At 42.3% G+C, this 18,558-nt stretch overlaps 1 long non-coding RNA gene across 1 annotated transcript; it reads right to left on the bottom strand.

Annotated features, from left to right (window-relative positions):
* Positions 1–14,330: 14,330 nt before the first annotated feature.
* Positions 14,331–14,706, bottom strand: LOC107312143 (uncharacterized). The gene is made up of 2 exons (XR_001554408.3): positions 14,620–14,706; positions 14,331–14,479 (listed from the first exon to the last, which is right to left on the bottom strand). It is a non-coding gene; the product is annotated as an uncharacterized LOC107312143 (long non-coding RNA).
* Between the last annotated feature and the right edge of the window lie 3,852 nt (positions 14,707–18,558).

Here is an 18,558-nt window from a genome sequence, read left to right as displayed (position 1 = left end):
AAGCCCCAAGCTGCAAGCCAGCAACCTCTTTGACACAGGGGTAATCTGCTCCCTGGGATGTGCACTGAGGGCACTGCCAGTGTGTGGCAGCTTGGCCTTCCAGAGAAGCAAAAGTGTAACACAAGTTGGGGGGAAAAAAGGGAAAAAAAAGGTGCTGAAAAGACTGAATAATTAATATCAAAGGCAGGGAAAAGCAGCATGAGAAAAAAGCTGGGTATTACACAGCACCTCCTTCTGGTCTCTACAAATGTACCTGACAAAGCCAGTACAACCAGTTTTCTCAGTATGTGAGAATCGTTGCCTTAGGCAGACAGAAGAAAGCAGATCAAATAAACACGCGAGAGAATGAAGAGTTCAGATGACAAAGACAGGGTGGCAAACATCTACTTGTTCGTTGTCACTGCAGCCAGTTTATCTCCAGTTTAAATTCTGTTTCTGTTCTGTGCCTCTTGGCTCATTCACTTGACACACCGGTTTCCCGTTTACCTGGCAGGAGCTCCATGACTATCACTAACTGGGTTCTATCACCTCTGACCATCACCTCTGGTTTTGCTTGGCTCAGTGTTTCCGAAGGGTTTTCTGAGATTCCTGAGGAAGAGGCACAGGAGAACTATGAAATGTTGATATTACTCTGGGCTTTAGTGAGGTCATGTATTAAGGACCTGATGTAATGGAAATAATGACAGTGACTCGCTCCTATCACATTCAGTGTTTCTGATGTGGGAAGAGTTTTGACTGAAACCTTGCAGTGCTCTACCATAAGTGTAAGCATAAGGGAAGAATGTGTTAGCACATTTAAGGTGGGAAAGAAAGCATTAAAAGTATCTTAAAATCTGAATGCTTGAATATTTCTTTTAAATCTACGTTTAGGCACTTAGAGATGGAATTTAAAGCTGGTGAGCAATTCCAGATGTAACCACCTTCAAAAGGCGCTGGAAATACTGCAGCCCCCTCAAGCCCCAGCGGAGAATGGGCCTGATATTTAGCTATGCATTCAAGTAACCTCAGACATCCAGCTCAGAAGATGCTGCCTGAAAACCGAATATTTGAAAAACCAACTAAAAAAAATTCCAGATCCTCTGTTAACAGCATTTAGCCTTTTCCAAACATTGGGAGATCTATGGGACAGCTTGCCATAAATACTAGAGAAAACACGAGGAAACCAGTTTCTTCTTTCTGATGAAATAACTCCCTAAATCTTATCCCTTAGACCAATAGTTGGCAATGCTCTCTCAGAGTTACTGCTCACTGCCAGCATAAAAATGCTGGGGCTGATTCAGCAGCCATAGCACACTGTAAATATTGAAGCTCGTGGAAAGGAGTGCAGCGTGGGAGTAACCTTTTCCTCCCTTCTGCATACTTCCAGCCGCTTTATGCCCTTTTGCACAGTTGTGAGCTCTCAGACTTGAAGCAGAGAGCTGCTGGAGGCTCTGGAGGAGTGTTGGAGGGGGAAGCCGGGCAGGTGCTGTTGTTTGCTGTGCTGCCAAGAGGTTCAAAGGTGCTTTCCTTCAGCTGCAGTGTGTGGAGTGGCGCCTGGTGAGACCCTTGCTTGTGCTGCCCAGGGCTGAGCGTGAAGCTCATTAAGTGATGGGAGGCGGAGATTTTTCCACTCTGAAGAAATCCTACAGCCCAGGGACAGTGAAGGCTCAGGGAAGCATCCCTGCTGGGACAGGCAAAAGCACTCGAGCTACTTGGCAGCGAATCTTTTGTGCAGGTGCAGAGAGCAAAACAGATTTTCCTTGAGATTTATACATCAATGAGCATAAAATATCCTCCTGCCTTGCATGAGTGTCTGAGCTTTGGGCCTTCCTTTCAAGGCTTAATATTCACTGGAGAACAAGGGAGTCGGTGAAATGTTTCCTCTGTAGCGCCTGCTGGCTGGTGTCTGAAGTAGAAAATACCACCCAAATGAGTGTGTTCTATCCCTGCTCATAGACCACTGAATTAGCAGCAGAGATAATACATTACAGGCACTCATTTCCTGTCTGCACAATGAGGAAATTATATGCGTTCGATGTAGATTGAAATACCACAGCAAGAAGTAAGCCACGGCAAACGCACCACTAAATTCACTTGAACACCTCTAAAATGTACTCGTGTGACATCAGGTCCCCCTGGTTTTAGCCTGGCCCTGGTCTTGCGGGTTTTGTTGATAGAACTCATGCCATTTTCCACAGCTGTGAAATGGTGAAAACAGGCAGAATTGTCATGTTTTGTGTCAATATAATTTGGTGCTATATCTGTGCAGATCTTAAAACCGGTCAACAATTCTATAGTACTGCATTTTCCAGGCCCAGGTTTAGTATTCTGGAATGCTAAACTGATAAATGACAATGGCTTTAAGAACGCTGGCATTTCAGCTGCTCCACCTGAGGTTTTCCTGCATCTTTCCCATCACAGGACCAAGCACCAGAACAGTTCTGGTGAATTTCAAGATGCATGGACAGGGGATACAAATTCCAAAGTGAACATGTTTGGTGACACGAACCGATCAGGTACAGCCACTGCTGCAGGACAGGAACTGACTAGAAAAAAAGGAGAGGAATGTTAGCAATTTGTATCTGAATTGCATTAAAGCCTGAAAGAGCACCCTGCTTCAGCATGAAGGGTTTGGTTACATTCAGGAATAAAGAAAGCACTTCTACTTTTTTTTTACAAGTTAAAGTGTTTTTCTTGTGTTTTGTTGTTGTTATTTGTTTGGCTTTGGTTTTGGGTGGTTTTTGTTTTTGGTAAAGGTCCACCTGATATTCTCCAGTGAAAATAAAAGGCAGAGTATGCAGAGCCTGCGTGTGCTTTTAGAACCAGAAACGTTCAGAGCATGCTAATCATTAGTGCTCAACAGGAGAGAGCAGAAGTAGATTTATTTATGCAGTACAAAACGCAATCTGTGTTTGTGTTGTTGTAGCAGAGCTTGCTCAGCCTCCCTCCATCACCAGAGCCCGTCCCTGTCCCAAAGAAACAGACACCTTGTCCAATGGAGAGGAGCTTACAGCACAGAGCCTCCACCATGCTAAGACAGACACAGGGTTCTGCAGTCTCAGCTTTGAGCAGACAAGACCAAGGACCAAAGGCACAGCTGCCCCATGTCCAAGGGCACCCCCGACCGGGAAGGTGTGGCTGTCTGCCCATGGGGCGGTTGCATGTGGTTTGAGTAACCAAAGTCACTGAGTTGGACCCATGCCCCAGTGATTGCAGTCCTCTCTCTGCTCTGAAAGGAAGCAGCAGCCATCCCAAGCACTTAAAGGACTCTTTTCTCTCTCACTCCTCCACCATATATTAAAAACATGCTTTTGTGGCCAGGTAAACACCTTCTGTTCTGGAAAAATAAAAAATAAAAATAATGATAATAAAAAAAGATTAAAAAAACCAAACATGCATACAGCCTTTCATATCCATTATCTCCAAGGCAGACTGCATGAAGCACCATGCTGGCTCTCATCACAGTTTCAAGTAGTAATTGAGTCATATTTCATCACGTAAATGCACACTTAAAGGCACTTTATCAAACTTCTTATTGTTTCTGCTCAGTTTTATCTCTGTGCTATCACTGTATTGCTTTGGTGGGTGCATTTAATGCGAGGGAATCCCCACCTCTGTGACTGTGCTATCATCTTCTGTTTTCAAAACAGTGCTTAGTTATGCCTCACGTGAAATATAGTGTGAAATCCCCATGAAAAGAGCTATTTGCAAGAGCAACAGAATGTGGAGGAGAAAACAGAAAGGGGAGGAGAGCCACGGTTTGCTGATGTGAGATTGTTGGGTGCTTTGAGGGCTTACATCTTTTTGCTAGCCAGTGTATCCTTTCTTCATGCTGTATACACTGTCTGCAACCCTCAGGATCAGGTGGAGGCCTGGAAAACTTGGCCATGTAAGCATAAACTCCGAAGAATAATTCTAATACTTTTTGTATTAAACACTTCTTTATTAAACTTGAAATGTATGAAACTTGTAACAAAACTTGGATGATTGTACCACATGCTCTGGGATTCTCTTTTTACAGATATTACAATTTGTACAATATCAGCAGCAGGGCAAATGGCACTCCATAGTGTTACCTGGAGCCCCTCTGCCTAAAGGAAAAAGAATGTATTTGTTTCCACTGTAGTTATTATGCTTTAACTTTTGGTTAGCCCTGAAGAGCTCAGGCAGCTGGACTAGATATCAACTGGTCCCTTCCAATTGAGCCATTCCATTCCATTTTGTTCCATTCTATCATTTGATTAGACTCTACTCTACTCTACTGTCTGAGCTTTCTATGCATTCCTCAAGTTATTATTTACAATTATTCTGAGTATATTTCTCTTTAGTGATCCTGGGTTACAGAATACAACAAAAAATCTTTAAAATGTTTCTCTGGGAGATTTACATGGATGCCATTGAAAAGCAGGTTGTTGGGGTTTTTTTTGTCTATAGTGGTAGCTGCGGTGATTCAGACAAGAGGTCTGACCTTGTGCTGTCTCAGAGCAGACGCTGGCTGCTCCTCAGGGGAAAAGGGTTACAGGAGAGAGCGGTATTTCTCTAAAAGCACTTTCCTTTAGCTTTCAGCAATCTCCAATGTAGGGAAAATAATAACCCTTGAAGAAATATCTTCCTGCAAATGTGTCCAATAACTCCTTGAAGTTATGTGGATAACACCACAACCACCTGTTTTAATGTCCCGTTTTCCAAATTATTTCTCTAGTCTGATTTATGACAGGTATCTGTAGGTGCTGTAAGAGTTACTGAGTATTTGAAAATACTTGAAGTAGCTACAAGCTGACCAAAACCACACTGTTAATATAAACATCTTTATACACTGTTAATAGATATATCATACGTTGTATAATTGTGTTAGCAAATAAAAAAGACTTCTACACATCCTTAGGAAATATGTACATTTTTATTTTGGACTATGACAAATACACTTTGTACTGCATTTGTAGTTACGAGGCATGTGAAGTTACATATGCGCTGTACTTGGTAACATAAGTCTGCAATAGGAAATAATGGGAGCAATATAAACAATGCATGGCTATTATTGACTCACTGGCAAAAGTCATGATTGCGTATGTAAATAGATAGCATTTCAATTGAGGAAAAAAAGTGTATTTCTTTAGAAGAAACCAGGAAAATGAATACGCAAATGTTTTGCATCTTCATGTATAAATTCATTATGCAGTTCAAATGTTTCACCGTTCAAGTCTTAGCAAATTGTTTCACAGGGAAGTTTTGTTTCAGTTTTTCTTCAGATCTTGGGGGCAGGTGAGGAAAGATAATGGGAAAAGATTACCACATTTCCTCTGAGATCTGACTTCATTTTACAGGTCTGTGTGAGTTCCCCCTATTACTGACATTTCAGAAGAATAATCTAAAACACGAGAAGACTCTGGAGTGTATTGCACTGATATGAGGACCTTCCCCACCCTTCCTGCTGCCACCTCCATGAGGTCACACAGCCAAGAGTGCCTTCAGGGTTCCTCTTCTCCTCCCTGGGCTTTCAGCACCACGATGCAAACTTGGCCACCCCAGTGCTGCTGGAAGACCTCGGACTGCCTGCCCCAAGGCACTTGGAGAGCCTCTGAAATAGCTATTTGCAGAGTGCTCTTTGGGCAGGCATCCTCTCTGGATGCTGCTGTTTCAGAACAGGAGGGCTGTAATCCATCTTCAGAGGTAATTCAGTAACGGTGCGGCTGCACAGAGACTTAAACCAAAATAGCGATTCAAAAATAATTGTTCTGGAATAATAATTAGAACGCTCATTTCTGCATCAGACATCCAGGAATACCTCTTCCATTGTATTTCCACATGGAGACGAGCCCTGAGCATTCTGCCATCTGTGTTTTCCTCAGTCGAGTGAGGAAAAATTCTTTAGCCAAAGCCTTGGGAAATAAACTGAAAACCACTGAAAAATAAAAAGCTGCTCTTGACTGCAGCTGTTTTGACAACAAATCAGTCAAAGGTATCACACTTTATTTTTGGTGCCTGAAGAGATGAATACAGAAGCTGTAGCTCCTGTTGCGTCACTGAGTTACTCATTGCTTTAAGATTAAATAAAGATGATTCATGGGCAAATTAATTGCAAGGAAGAGAAATGTCATTTAGGATTCTGAAGTAATAGAATTGTTTATTTTTTTGGCATTGTATTTCAGGCTGGGCTTTACAGATATTGATTTGTTCTAGAGGGGTCAAACCAAAAAGTCCTGGCTCTTCAGACTCTGGTCAGCCTGCACCTTACTGCAAGCTGAGTGGAGAGACAGGCAGCAGGCAAGGCCTGGTTCAAACCTGGGCTCCCCAGCAGGCAGGATGGGCACAACCAACTTAAAGCACATGGTTCATGCTGAAGCAGAGCTTGCTGAGCATCTACAAGGGGTGGGCAGGGTGGGCAGAGTAAACCCTGTGCCCTCATCCTGGGGGATGCTGGTGGTACGCGTGGATGACATTCTGCACTGGTGCAGCCCAGGGAGGTGCCAGCTGGAGCAGAAATGGCTGAAGGAGCTGAAGGAGCCAGTGAGTTGTTGCCTTACTCTCACAGTCTGTGGTGCTGAAGGCTCTCCTGACTTCACAGAATCACTGAAACATGGTATGGTTTGGGCTAGAAAGGACCATAAAGATTATCCAATTTCAACATTCCTGCCATGAGCAAAGTTCTCACCCACAGTCTACCCAAGGCCCCATCCAGCCTGGCCTTGAGAACCTCCAAGGGCTGGGCACCCACAACTTCTCTGGGCAGCCTATGCCAGTGCCTCACCATCCTCTGAGTACTGAATCCTAACATCCAACCTACATTTCCCCTCTTCTAGTTTAAAGCCATTCCTTGTTGTTCTATCACTATCAGACTGTGTACAAAGTCAGTCACACTCCTGCTTATAAGCTCCCTTCAATAGCTGAAGGTCACAATGTGGTCTCTCCAGAGCCTTCTCCAATCTAAACAAGACTTCCCTGACTGTGATAAAGAACACTATACAGCAAAGCCAAGAAGACCTTTGTGTCTGGACTGAAAGGGAAGGAGCTGTGACCATCAGAAGGCTGATGCCAGACTGCTGTGTCCAGTAGTCACTGCTACAAGACCAAAGCATAACAGACAAACACTGAAGCATTCTGTTAATTCTTTTACTAGTGCTGGCTAAAAATAGGCCTCTGCTATTTGCAGCAAAGAGATAAATACGGGTTGAGTACCAACGCATAAATTACTGTTATGAATTATAAGTTAATGGGTGTTGAAAATGAATAAATTATAGATATTAAATAATTATGCAAATTATATTCTTTCATCTCATCATTCATTTTGTGGAAACACACACAGTATCTTTGCAGACGGACACGGTGGCAGGAACTGTCCTATTGATGTACAACCTGTAAGCACTAGAAGTAAACAAACTTCTGTTATAAATGACATGGCCTTCTTGCAGGAACCTCAGAGCTTTTCCTACTGTTAGAATAACTTCTTAAGGTGGCCCCACAGGAATATCAGAGCCACAGAATGGCTGAAGTTGGAAGGAATCTCTGGAGAACCCCTCCATCCATATATGAAGGCAGCTCCAAAAGTATAGAATCGTAGAATCAGAATGGCCTGGGTTGAAAAGGACCACAATGATCATCTGGGTTCAACCCCCCTGCTTTGTGCAGGGTCGCCAACCAACAGACCAGGCTGCCCAGAGCCACATCCAGCCTGGCCTTGAATGCCTCCAGGGATGGGGCATCCACATCCTCCTTGGGCAACCTGTTCCAGTGCATCACCACCCTCTGCATGAGTAATACCTTCTGTTTTCTTATGTTGGCCCATGATGTCAGAAGTGAATGTTGGAATGGAAGTAGAGGTTGAACCTTCCTGACAATATTCCATTACATTTTATTGCCATGCAACAGATGGTAGAAGAGGAGCAGTCTGACAAAACAGCATCTCTTGTGGAAGTGTGTATAAAGTTATGGCACTGAAATCCTCCATGTGGAAAAAACTGCACCTGTTGACATTCACTGAAGCTTGCTGAACATTTATGGAGACCAAACAGTGGATGTGAGCACACTGAAGTAATGGGTGGTGCATTTCAGCAGTGGTGATGCTGAGAAAGACGAGCCATGTTCTGAACAGCCGTGCAGAATTTTACAAGCACAGCATGCAAGCTCTTGTTCATTACCAGCAAAAATTTGTAGCTAATGGTGGTGATTATGTTGAAACATAGTACTTTATAAATGAGAATTTGCTCTATCAAACAGTGTCATTGTGCTCTTTATACCTGTTGTTGCTTCCGTGGAATTAAATAGGAGGCATTACTTTCAATGCAAGCTACAGGTATAGCCACACAGTATGAGGCAAAGAACTGACAATGCAAATATGAGATTCAAGGCCTCCCTCAAGTTTCATGTGCCAGTTTTGCTGGTGGTAGCAATGCATGGCTTCATGCATTCTCATGCTCGGCTGAAAAAATAGCTTACTTTTTTGTTATTACACAATTAGGGGCATCTTGTTCCCTCCAGCTGCTGTAGGCTCTGTGTTGCAGAGGACCTTTGGTCTCTGCATGGGAGACTCCTTGAGTCTTGCTGTGGTAAAGGGAGACAGTAATCCTGTTTCCAATACTCTGCTGAAGCACTGCTTTGTGGGTGCAATCCAGCACATCTATCTTTGTTTTTCAAGCTGGTCACATACAATTGTCACTGGGTTTTATGGTTGTTCTGGCTGCTTTTTATTCAGATTAAATGAGCAAACAATTAAATATCCTGCTGTTCAGTCAGACCTAAAACAATGGTGGTGGCTGCCAAAGGCTAGACTGAATGTAAACACTAACACTGGGAATTAATTAGTTCAGGGGTTGTGTATGTGTGTGTCTGTGTTATAGGAAGCAAGAGCAGGCAGAATTTCAGCAGAAAGATGCACAGACAGGAAAAGTTGCATTTGTTAAGTCAGAAAGAAAAACAGGAGACCACTTTTTGAACAGAATGCTAGTTGAAGGACAGGTTTGGAAGTATGAAAAGGCAAATGGTAATTGTGATCTTTGTGCTCATGAGGGTGTTATTTACCAATAAACACGATTGCATCCATGGAATAGCAGACTATCATATTTTTTTCCTATTGACAAGAATAAACAAGTCATAGAATCATAGAATGATTTATGTTGGAAGGGACTTAAGATCATCCCATTCCAACCCTCTGCTATGGGCAGGGTTGCCACCTTCCCAGTCAGGCTACCCAGGGCCCCATTGAACCTGGCCTTGAGCACCTCTAGGGATGGGGCATTCACAGCTTCTCCAGACAGCTTGTGCCAGTGCCTCACTGCTCTCTGAGGAAAGAATTTCTTCATAGCACCTAAACTAAATCACCCCTCATTTAGTTTAAAGCCATTCCTCATTCCATCACTTTTAGACTGTGTAAAAAGACAGTAATCCCCCTGTTTACAAGCTCCCTTCAAGCAGTGTACGAGCATCTTCCATTCTCCAAGCTAAACAAGCCCGGTTCCTTCAACTGACCTTCATAATAGATGTGCTCCAGCCCTCTAGTCACCTTTGCGGCCCTCCTCTGGATCCACTTCAACAGCTTTGCATTCTTCCTGTGCTGGGGGCTCCTGATCTGGACACAGCACTACAGATGGAGCCTCACAAGGGTAAAGCAGAGGGGGACAATCACCTTCCTCTCTCTGATGGCCACCCTTCTTCTGATGCAGCCCAGAATACAGTTGGCTTCCCAGGCTGCAAGAGCACACTGCTGGTTCACATCCAGCTTTTTGTCCATCCTCAAGGCTGCTCTTAATGAGTTCTTCTCTCAGTCTGTACAAGTACCTGGGATTGTCCTGATTCAAGCACAACATCTTGCAGTTAGTCTCACTGAATCTCATTAGGTTTATGTATGGCCACTGTTCAACCCAGCCTTGGTCCCTTTGGATGGCATTTCTTCCTTCTGTTGTATCAACTGCACCACTCATCTTGTTGTCATCAGCAAACTTGCTGAGGGTGCACTCAATTCCACTGTGTCACTGAAAAAGATGTTGAAGAGGACTGGCCCCAAGATGGACCCCTGAGTCCAGCACATGTGACTGGCCTCCACCTGGACATAGATCCATTGACCACAGGTTGCTATAAACTGATGCTCTTGATAAAAATAATTATGCTGTCTGTTAATTAGAAATAAGAAATGTATTGATATCCCTTCTATGAGGACTGCTTAAGACTCCTCTTTGCACTGCTGGAGCCTTGCACAGACACAGCACTGACTGTAGCACAGCTCAGTGCACCAATTTATTAATCACTCAGCTGTGCACAGCAGAAACTTTTAAACTCTTCTTTTGCTGATAGCGGTGATGGTGAAGAATCTTCTGCTGATATCTGAGATTTTTAGCAGTATTGCTTGCTTGTTGAAATGAAACTGCTGCTGATACAAAAACCTTTCAACTGAGGCAACTTGAAAATAGGATGATTTCCCCATCTTGTCAGGTGTCCCACCTATACCTGTAAAATACTAGTCATGTGCAGCTAATGGGACTTAAAACGTAGATAGCAGGAGCCAACCCCACCTCCTGAAGGAAAGCTGAAGAACCATCCATCCAGACACTGCCTCCTCACCGAGAAGAGCAATGACCAGCCCATGATTGTTTGATTCAGGAGCAGATGTGTTAATCATCACTGTGAGATGTCAAATCACCAGTTACTATATTTTGGTTACTATATTTTGTTATGCAAGTGTGCAAATCATGCTCATTATCAGAGACTTTGAGCATCCTGGCCTCTATCATCCACAGCCATCTTTACTTCATAAAATGGCGGCCCTCCTGGCAGCAACTTCTTCTCTGCAGGGCCAAGCTGAGGTTAATTACTAGTTGTAAGCTTATTGAGTTTCAGTGGGTTAAATAGCTTCTGGTAGTTACTGTTTTTCAGCTTCAAAATGGATCAGCTGTTTGAGCGTACTCCAAAACAAGGGACCACTCACTATTATGAATACATAACTGTAACTTCAAGTAGTAATGATGGCTGGATTGTTATTACTGAAATGTAATGAAAAACAGAGGATGAGTTTCAATAGGAGACAATACGCAGTAAATCCTAAAGTAATCACTGGAACAACAATTACCGTATAGAACCTTTCATTTTCTATTCCATATTCCCAAATCTAATTACACTTTGCTAATTCCTCTCATTTTCCACATTCCTGCTCTGTTTTCTTTCCTTCTCATTTCTGCTCAAAACTTTCTGCATCCGTGCACATCTCTTTCTAATAAACAGGAAGGAAATACCTTGGCCCTCCATTTTACTGCATTTAGTTATTTATTGCATTTTACTTCATGGTGAAATAAGGAGAAAATACAGAAGAGAGGAAATAAGGAGACACGCTTCAATTTTTGCTAACTTACTGCATGTCTTAGGTTCTATTTTGGCTGATGTTCAGAATTACTCTGTGTTCACACTACTGAATGTCTGACTTTTATGTTTCTGTTTGATTCACGCACATTCCAATTAATATAAATAATAAAGGAGAGAACTCAGGCGTGAAGCTACAAGAGTTTACAAGTTACTTTCAAATGTTTATTACTTTACTAAAACCTGGATGCTGTAATCAGCTTCACAGATCATTCCTTGCATTCATAATGCTCCACTGACAATAAAACGTGAAAGAACTGCCAGAATGGAAGAGGTATTGTCTATGGAGAAGATCCCAATGTTAACATATGCCTGTGTTCCTGTTGTTGGTGAAGATAAAGAAGCAATACTGCAAGCCTCAAATGAGCAGTTTTTCTGCAAGCTGGAAACATCTTGCTGATCAAAAATTGTATGGGGCTGTATCTAAGGAGCACATTGTCCCACAGTAACTAATTGTTGCATTCAGTACCCAGCATTATCAACCACTGAAGTGATTTAATCTAGCAATCACTCAACTTCTAAAAAATAAAAGTGTGTAGTTAGTCATAAAAATAACTAGCAGCTTTATATGAGGAAAAGCAAACAAACACTGTATGCAGTATTACAGTATGAAACGACAGTGAAGAAGAGCTTTCCTGCTGCCCACAACATGGCACAGGATCTGTAAGGAGGATCCACTTGAAACATAAGTAAGAGGAAACTTCACTGCCTGATATTTCCTTTCTTCAATTGAAAAAATTATTTTGTCTCTTACTGTAGTGTAAATTGGATTCAGAAGGCCTGTTTATTAGTCTGTAGCTTTTGATCCGTAAGTTTGTTTTTTTCTCACTTCCATATTACCCAGCAGATGGCCAAGGCAAGACTCTACTGGTTGTAGCATGCTCACAGTACTTTCATGTCTCTGCTCAACACACTGGATCTCCAGAGAGTGACAAGCAGGCATCCCCAAGGACAAGAACTCTACTATTCCTAGATCAAGGATAGATCTTGCCCCTGAGTGTACCCTACATGCCCTTCCTGAGCCAGCCCTCAATTAAACACATAAAAAACACGTGTCCTGTATCAGTCCCATGCAGGTCATCAAACTTTTTTCTGTCTTTACCAGTTCATACCATGATCAGAATTTCTGGAATAAGTAAACACTCCTCAATCATTTCCAGCTGTAAAAAAATTGGGCTCAGAAGGATATGATCATTTATTCCAAGTTCTCGAGCCCTGAGTTTAATTTGTTTTGTGTTACACTAGATTGCAAAGCAACCTACGCTTTTATACAGAATTCCATAGTAAGAAGAATTTATATGTATTCAAATCAAAACATCTTCAGCCTGCCATTCAGTCAGGGAAGGCAATACCTATTTTTCATATTCTCCTGATATCAGTTCAAAAGGCCATTGCATAATGGACAGAAATACAGATAGAATCTGCTTTCCTATCATAAGTCATCAGTGATGACGAGTCCGTCAACAGACAATTCAAGTATTCTCTTAAGTCTTCCATCCTCAGGCCAATAATTCATTGCTTCAGTGTACCTACTTCATTGGTAGCATGAAATATCCAAGGACACTTTACAATTTTGTTCAAAAAGTGGTCCCAGCATAGACTTAAAGCAACTTTCCCATACAGTTGGGTCAGCATCTCAAGACTATGTCTCTTCACTAACCTTCATTCTTCCCAAAGCCAATCTTATCCTTACAGCTCCTTGGTGGTAGGGGTGACACCAGGTAACGTAGCTTCTCTAATCCAACTTGCATGCTGCTTCAGCACTGCAGAACTGTGCTTCTAATGAAATACCAGGTCTTCTTGCAGAGCTGGTGGTCTTCTCATAGTCAGCCTAGTGCTGGCTCGGGGGAAAGCTCCATCAGAAATCATCCCCCAGAAATTCCATTGCAAGGTGAAACTTCTGACTTCTTCCTCTAACTGGAAGAGGATTTCAGCCTTGGCCTTTCAGAACAGATTTTACCTGGGTAATTTTCATGTCAAATATGCCATGTTGTGTTCCAATCTTAGAATTTTCTTGGGTTTTATGCAGGTCTGTGGTTGCAGGTATTTTAACAAATTACCCTCCAGAGGAGACTTCCTTACAGAGTGCCACAATCAAAACATCAGAGTGCAGGCCAAAGGAAGACTTAAGCAGGAATTAATTTAGGTAGAACAGTATTTGGAGCTAATCCCAAATGCAGGAACTTGGTTATTTAATTGTAGCACAGCTGTTCAAATCAATGTGCCAGAAAGAGGAAACATCAAGGAGTCTGGAAGAGCAAGAGAGTGTGGTCTCAAGGGGCAGCATAAGGAAAAGATATATTTGGAAATAGCCTATAAGAGTTCGTAATAGTCACAGCATTTAATCAATCCAAAATATACTCAGTTTTTAAGAAGGAGAAGTCTCCAAAAGTCACATGGGTGGTATGTATCCCTCATCCTATATGTTCTCATTGGAAACCCTCCTCAAAATTTTCAGAGTTCCAGTTCACACCCCAACAGCAACAAGGCCTGCCCTGAGACAACAACAATTTTCTTTAATGCAATAAGATACAAGCACCTCACTTCTAGTCAAAGCACACTGCCAAAAGACAGATATCACCTGCTACCCTCAAGGGAACTAGCCCTTATAAACACTAACTAAATGAGGGCATCAACACATCAGTGATTAACATGCTACTTTCATTCAGCTGCTTAACAGTAATTGCCCAATGACATTTCTCGAACCCAAAGGGAAATACAGGATAATTCTAGATTGTTTGTTTGCTTTCCCCTTAAAGCTTGAACAACGTTGTATTTGTCATGGAGTAAAACTGTCCAGATTAGCAGCTGCTGTGCCATAACTAACACATGGTAAGTTTACAGGACACTGTACTTCCAGTTCCATAATCCTGAGAGCATCATCATCATCACGATGAAACAATAGGAACAGGTTATTCAACAGCTGAATTTAATTAAGATTCCAATCAGAGTGGAACAAGGGAAATAAGCAACTAATAATCTTATGCTAAGTAATCAGGATAATTAAGTTAACATTTATATTTATATTTATAAACTATGTGCAGCTGTGTCAGATGATGAGGTTATTTCTTTCCTGCTAGCTATCTTCTCCATTCTGCTTTTTGAACTTACTCTGTGGTCCAAGAGCTGTTGGATGGCCTCCTCCTGGGACTGGTATCTTCATCACAATGAATAGGAGTCAGCCAGGCCACTTGGAATAATATCCTTGCTAACGTGCTCCCCTGACTGAGAGGGGCTGGGGGCAGGGAGTTAGCAGAGGGGACTTGTCTTGGGAGTGGTAGATGGGGAGTGTCTCACCTTCTGTCTAACCACAGGAATAGCACACTTCTCAAATATCCTGGAGTAGAAATCTCAAGAAGAGAGGGGATGTTCTTTAGGGCTGTTTTAGGAAGGTCATGTGTTTGGATAGAGAATGTTGGAAGTAGCTCTTGTTTTTCCTTGTTCTCCTTCTTTCTTGCTCCCTTGTTCCTCTTTTTCTGCTTGGTAGTGGAAAATCTCCTGTATTTGGTAGAAATCATGATGTGAGGTGGTAATGTGTGCTTGCAGCTCAGAAAGCCAGCTGTATCCCAGGATGCATTATAAGAAATATAGCCAGCAGGTTGAGGAAGCAATTGTTCCCCTGTACTCAGCTCTTGTGAGACACCACCTGGAGTACTGCATTCTGCTCTTGGGGCCCCAGCAAAATAAGGTGGCTTAGATTAGGCACAGGGAACAAATGGTGAGACAGTGGTGAGGCACTGGAACGGATTGCTCAGAAAGGGTAAGGATTCTCCATCCCTTGGGGGTGTTCAAAGCAAAGTTGGGTGGGGCTTTGGTGACCTCATCTAGTGGAATGATTCTGTTATTTGTTTTGTCACTGTGTCCTGGTGCTGGCACGTTACTGTATTTCTTCTCCTGCTCTGAAGCCAGACCCTGTGGTCTCTGGGCCACTACACAGGTGGCGGAGAGAGGCTGGGCTGACATGAAGAGATGCGTGCTGGAGCAGCAGGTAGTTTCCTTGTCTTTAGTTTCAGGCTTCAAGTGCTGTGATCAGAATCCGTGGTATAAGTATATATGCTTTTTAGTTTTATCTTTCTTCTCCTTCCTTCCTCTTGAGTCTTCTAACATCTAAGCGGAAACCATGTAATTGCTCTCTTTCAAGTTTTCCCTTGTTTTTTATCTTCTTGGTGTTGTAGTGTTGGGTTTTTTTCCTCTTTCCTCCACATTGCCTTCTTCCAGACCTACTGAAAATGCATTTCATCCAGGAGCTGAGTACAACAGATCATACTCTACATGGGGTCCTCCCAATGCTATCCTCTCTTTCCTGAACAGGTTAATCCAAGAAAATTCATATTTTGGAAGATTATTTATTTATTTACTGCATAGCTGGTGAGGAGGTTACACAAGAACCTTTTCTTATTGTTAGTTGGATTTGAAGATAGCGACAGGCCTCTTCTCATTGGCTTATAACAACTGTATGTCTAGAGGTAGGTACTGAATATCCAGATTAACCTGAGACAAAAAAGATGGAAAACAACAAATATCACAGAGTAGTGAAAGACTATTTCCAAAACTTTAAAGAGCAACTTATAAAGTCTTGATTCTTCTAGCACTGTGATGAGAGCTCAAAGACTCCGATTTTAATGCAGTGGTTCCCCAGTGTCCCCTTATAAAGCTCTTAGGAAACTTCAAATTGGAAAATGAGATTATGGTATCCAGCCCTTGCTTTTCTTCATCATAATACTGTTTTTCACCAATAACATCTAATTTGGTTGTGATAAGAGCTCCATGTAGGATTTCTTTTAATGTAACCCTAGCAGAGAGGGATATCCCTGCCTCAACGCTTTTGTCCAGACACTTCTTATTTTGTTTTTAGGGATCACATTTGATTCCCAGGAAATAACTTGGACAAAAATATTGTATGAAGATGGGCTCCTTCAGTGGGAACAATGACTGGGCAGAAGTTTTCATGGGAGTGATGAGATTTATGTCCTGGGGAGGTTATCGTGCACTCGCTCCAGAACTATGAAACTGCCTCAGAAAAAACATTTGGAGAGCTATTTACCTAAAGAGCTTGCAAAGTATTTCCTGAGCAGAAAGTGCTTTTTCTGCACCTTCAAAGCAATGCTTATCACTGCATTCGCTTCTTATTGAAGCAAAATACTCAGAGTTCTCTAGAATAAAAAAGAAAAAGGAGCTAATAATTATTACACAAAAAGTAATGCAGTGGTTGTGGAGACTTGAGATTGGAATTTTGAGAAATAGCTTTGGGTGACTCAGCTCAGGCAAAAAATGTGTGCAGACAGCCAACAGCGGTGATTGATTTCCCATTTTCCAGCCATGCTGACACTTATCTGATCAGACCAGTCATACGTAAATATATATTTTTAAGTTTTCCTCTCTGGCCTTCCACGGAGCTGCTTTCAGTTAACTTTTATGACGGAACTTCTGGTTCATTCATTCAAGTTGACAGGCATCCTTAGGTTTTTGTCAGGAATTACTTTGAAAATTTGTAATCTGACAAGGGAAAGGCATTAACTATGTACAAAATGTTACTACACAACATACCTAATTCTTATTCTTTATTGATCTTCCAGAAACAACTCTTCAATACCATAGTAATAATAAAGTCAGTCTGGAGAATTCAAGGGTTAAGCACCATTTTTTTTTTGGTGATATTTATTGGACAGCAGTTTTGCATGAGTTTAGATCTGAATCCATACCCAACAAAGTTAACACAAGTACCATCTGCAGCAGCAGACCTTCCCTGCTCTCTGTGGAGTGTTGTCTCAGTGGCCAATGTGTTACAACCAGTGGGAAATGGCTCCCTTTTCTTATCATATCTAAGCACAGCCGTAACACTTAGTAGTCAGAAGCCGTTCTGTTGGTAGACCAAGTCAGATAGTAACAGAAAACAGGAAAACAGCTTTTCCCCTCTCAGTCCAGCTCTCGCAAAGTCAGGTGAGTGGAAGCTGTTGTTCTCTGCCTGAGCCCAAGGTGAAATTCAAAGAGTAAAATGATTTATAATTAGGAATACATCTCATAACACCAACCCCTCTTGCTATTAGGAATCAAGTGCAGTGCTGTGAGCTGTTGCACCAGCATGACTGAGGAGGCAGGCAAACGAAGTGCAAAGGCAAGGCTGAGCAGATAGGATGGAGTGCAAGAAAAGGGAAAAAATTAATTCAATTTTGGCTTTAAAGGATTGCCTTGTCACATCATTTCCTCTGGAAACAGTGCTGAGTGCTACTGAATGTGGCAGAGTTGGATCCATGTGAGCAAAATCTGAGATTTTGCAGAGTGGAGGAGCAATGCTGGAGCTGTTTAAGACCAGGATGTTTTGAGATACCTGGTAGCATTTGTTCTGAACTGAGCTGCCTCCCACTTCAGAGTTTGCAGTGTCAGTCAGCTCTGTCTCCATCAGAGAGATGTTTTAGCACCCTAAAAACTTATCACATTTCATGGAGCCACAATTCACTTGAGTGGCACTTTGCCAGAACCACATCCTAAAGAGCGAGTTCTCATCTGATGGTAGATTAATTACAGAGAGCCCCCCATTCCCCAAGGTATACCATTAAGTAGTGGATGATATACATAACTATAGACTCAGCATAGCCTACATAGTCTACATACTGAGGAGTGTGCAGCTGTCCCAGTAGCAGGATCTGCTGAGCAGCTCAGTGGGTTGCACCAGTGTGCGTGCGGGGCCAGTGCAGCCAGTCTACTGCTGGTGTCCTTGATCAGGACTGAGATAAATATACCAAATACATATGTCCAGAATCGAACTGAGGGCTCAGAATTAAGGAAAAAGGAAAACCAACTCACCCCTCTTTGTATATTGAAGAGCTTCAGGTGAATATCCACCCCAGAAATCCCCTCTCACAATCATTATGTGAAGTACAGTGGTTGGACTTGATGATCCTCAGGTTGTTTTCCAGCCTAAACAATTCTATGATTGTAAATAGTCTTTCATCTACAGTATTTGTATATGGGTGGTATTTTAAACGTTGCCTGCCACACCTCTGGCCTTGTCGTTTCTGTTTCAAGGTATTGCATTTAGTCCCAGGGCATTTCCTACTGCGGTAATAACCCTGTACATTTAATTGCATGCTCTTTGCAGATGTGTTAGCAGGCAGGAGGAACCGCTGTGAATTAAACCAGAGTGAGTGACCACAGCACAACAGAAAGAACCTCACCCAGCTGCTTTTGCATCCAGTTGACATCTTCTGGCTACTTTGCAGATAGGTGGAGCTCTTT

This window comes from Coturnix japonica, chromosome 3 (genome assembly GCF_054131305.1).
Source record: "Coturnix japonica strain WE chromosome 3, WE-NBRP24, whole genome shotgun sequence".
Lineage (NCBI taxonomy): Eukaryota > Metazoa > Chordata > Aves > Galliformes > Phasianidae > Coturnix > Coturnix japonica.
Note: the sequence above shows the minus strand (reverse complement) of the source record. Positions and strands in the feature narration are given on the sequence as shown.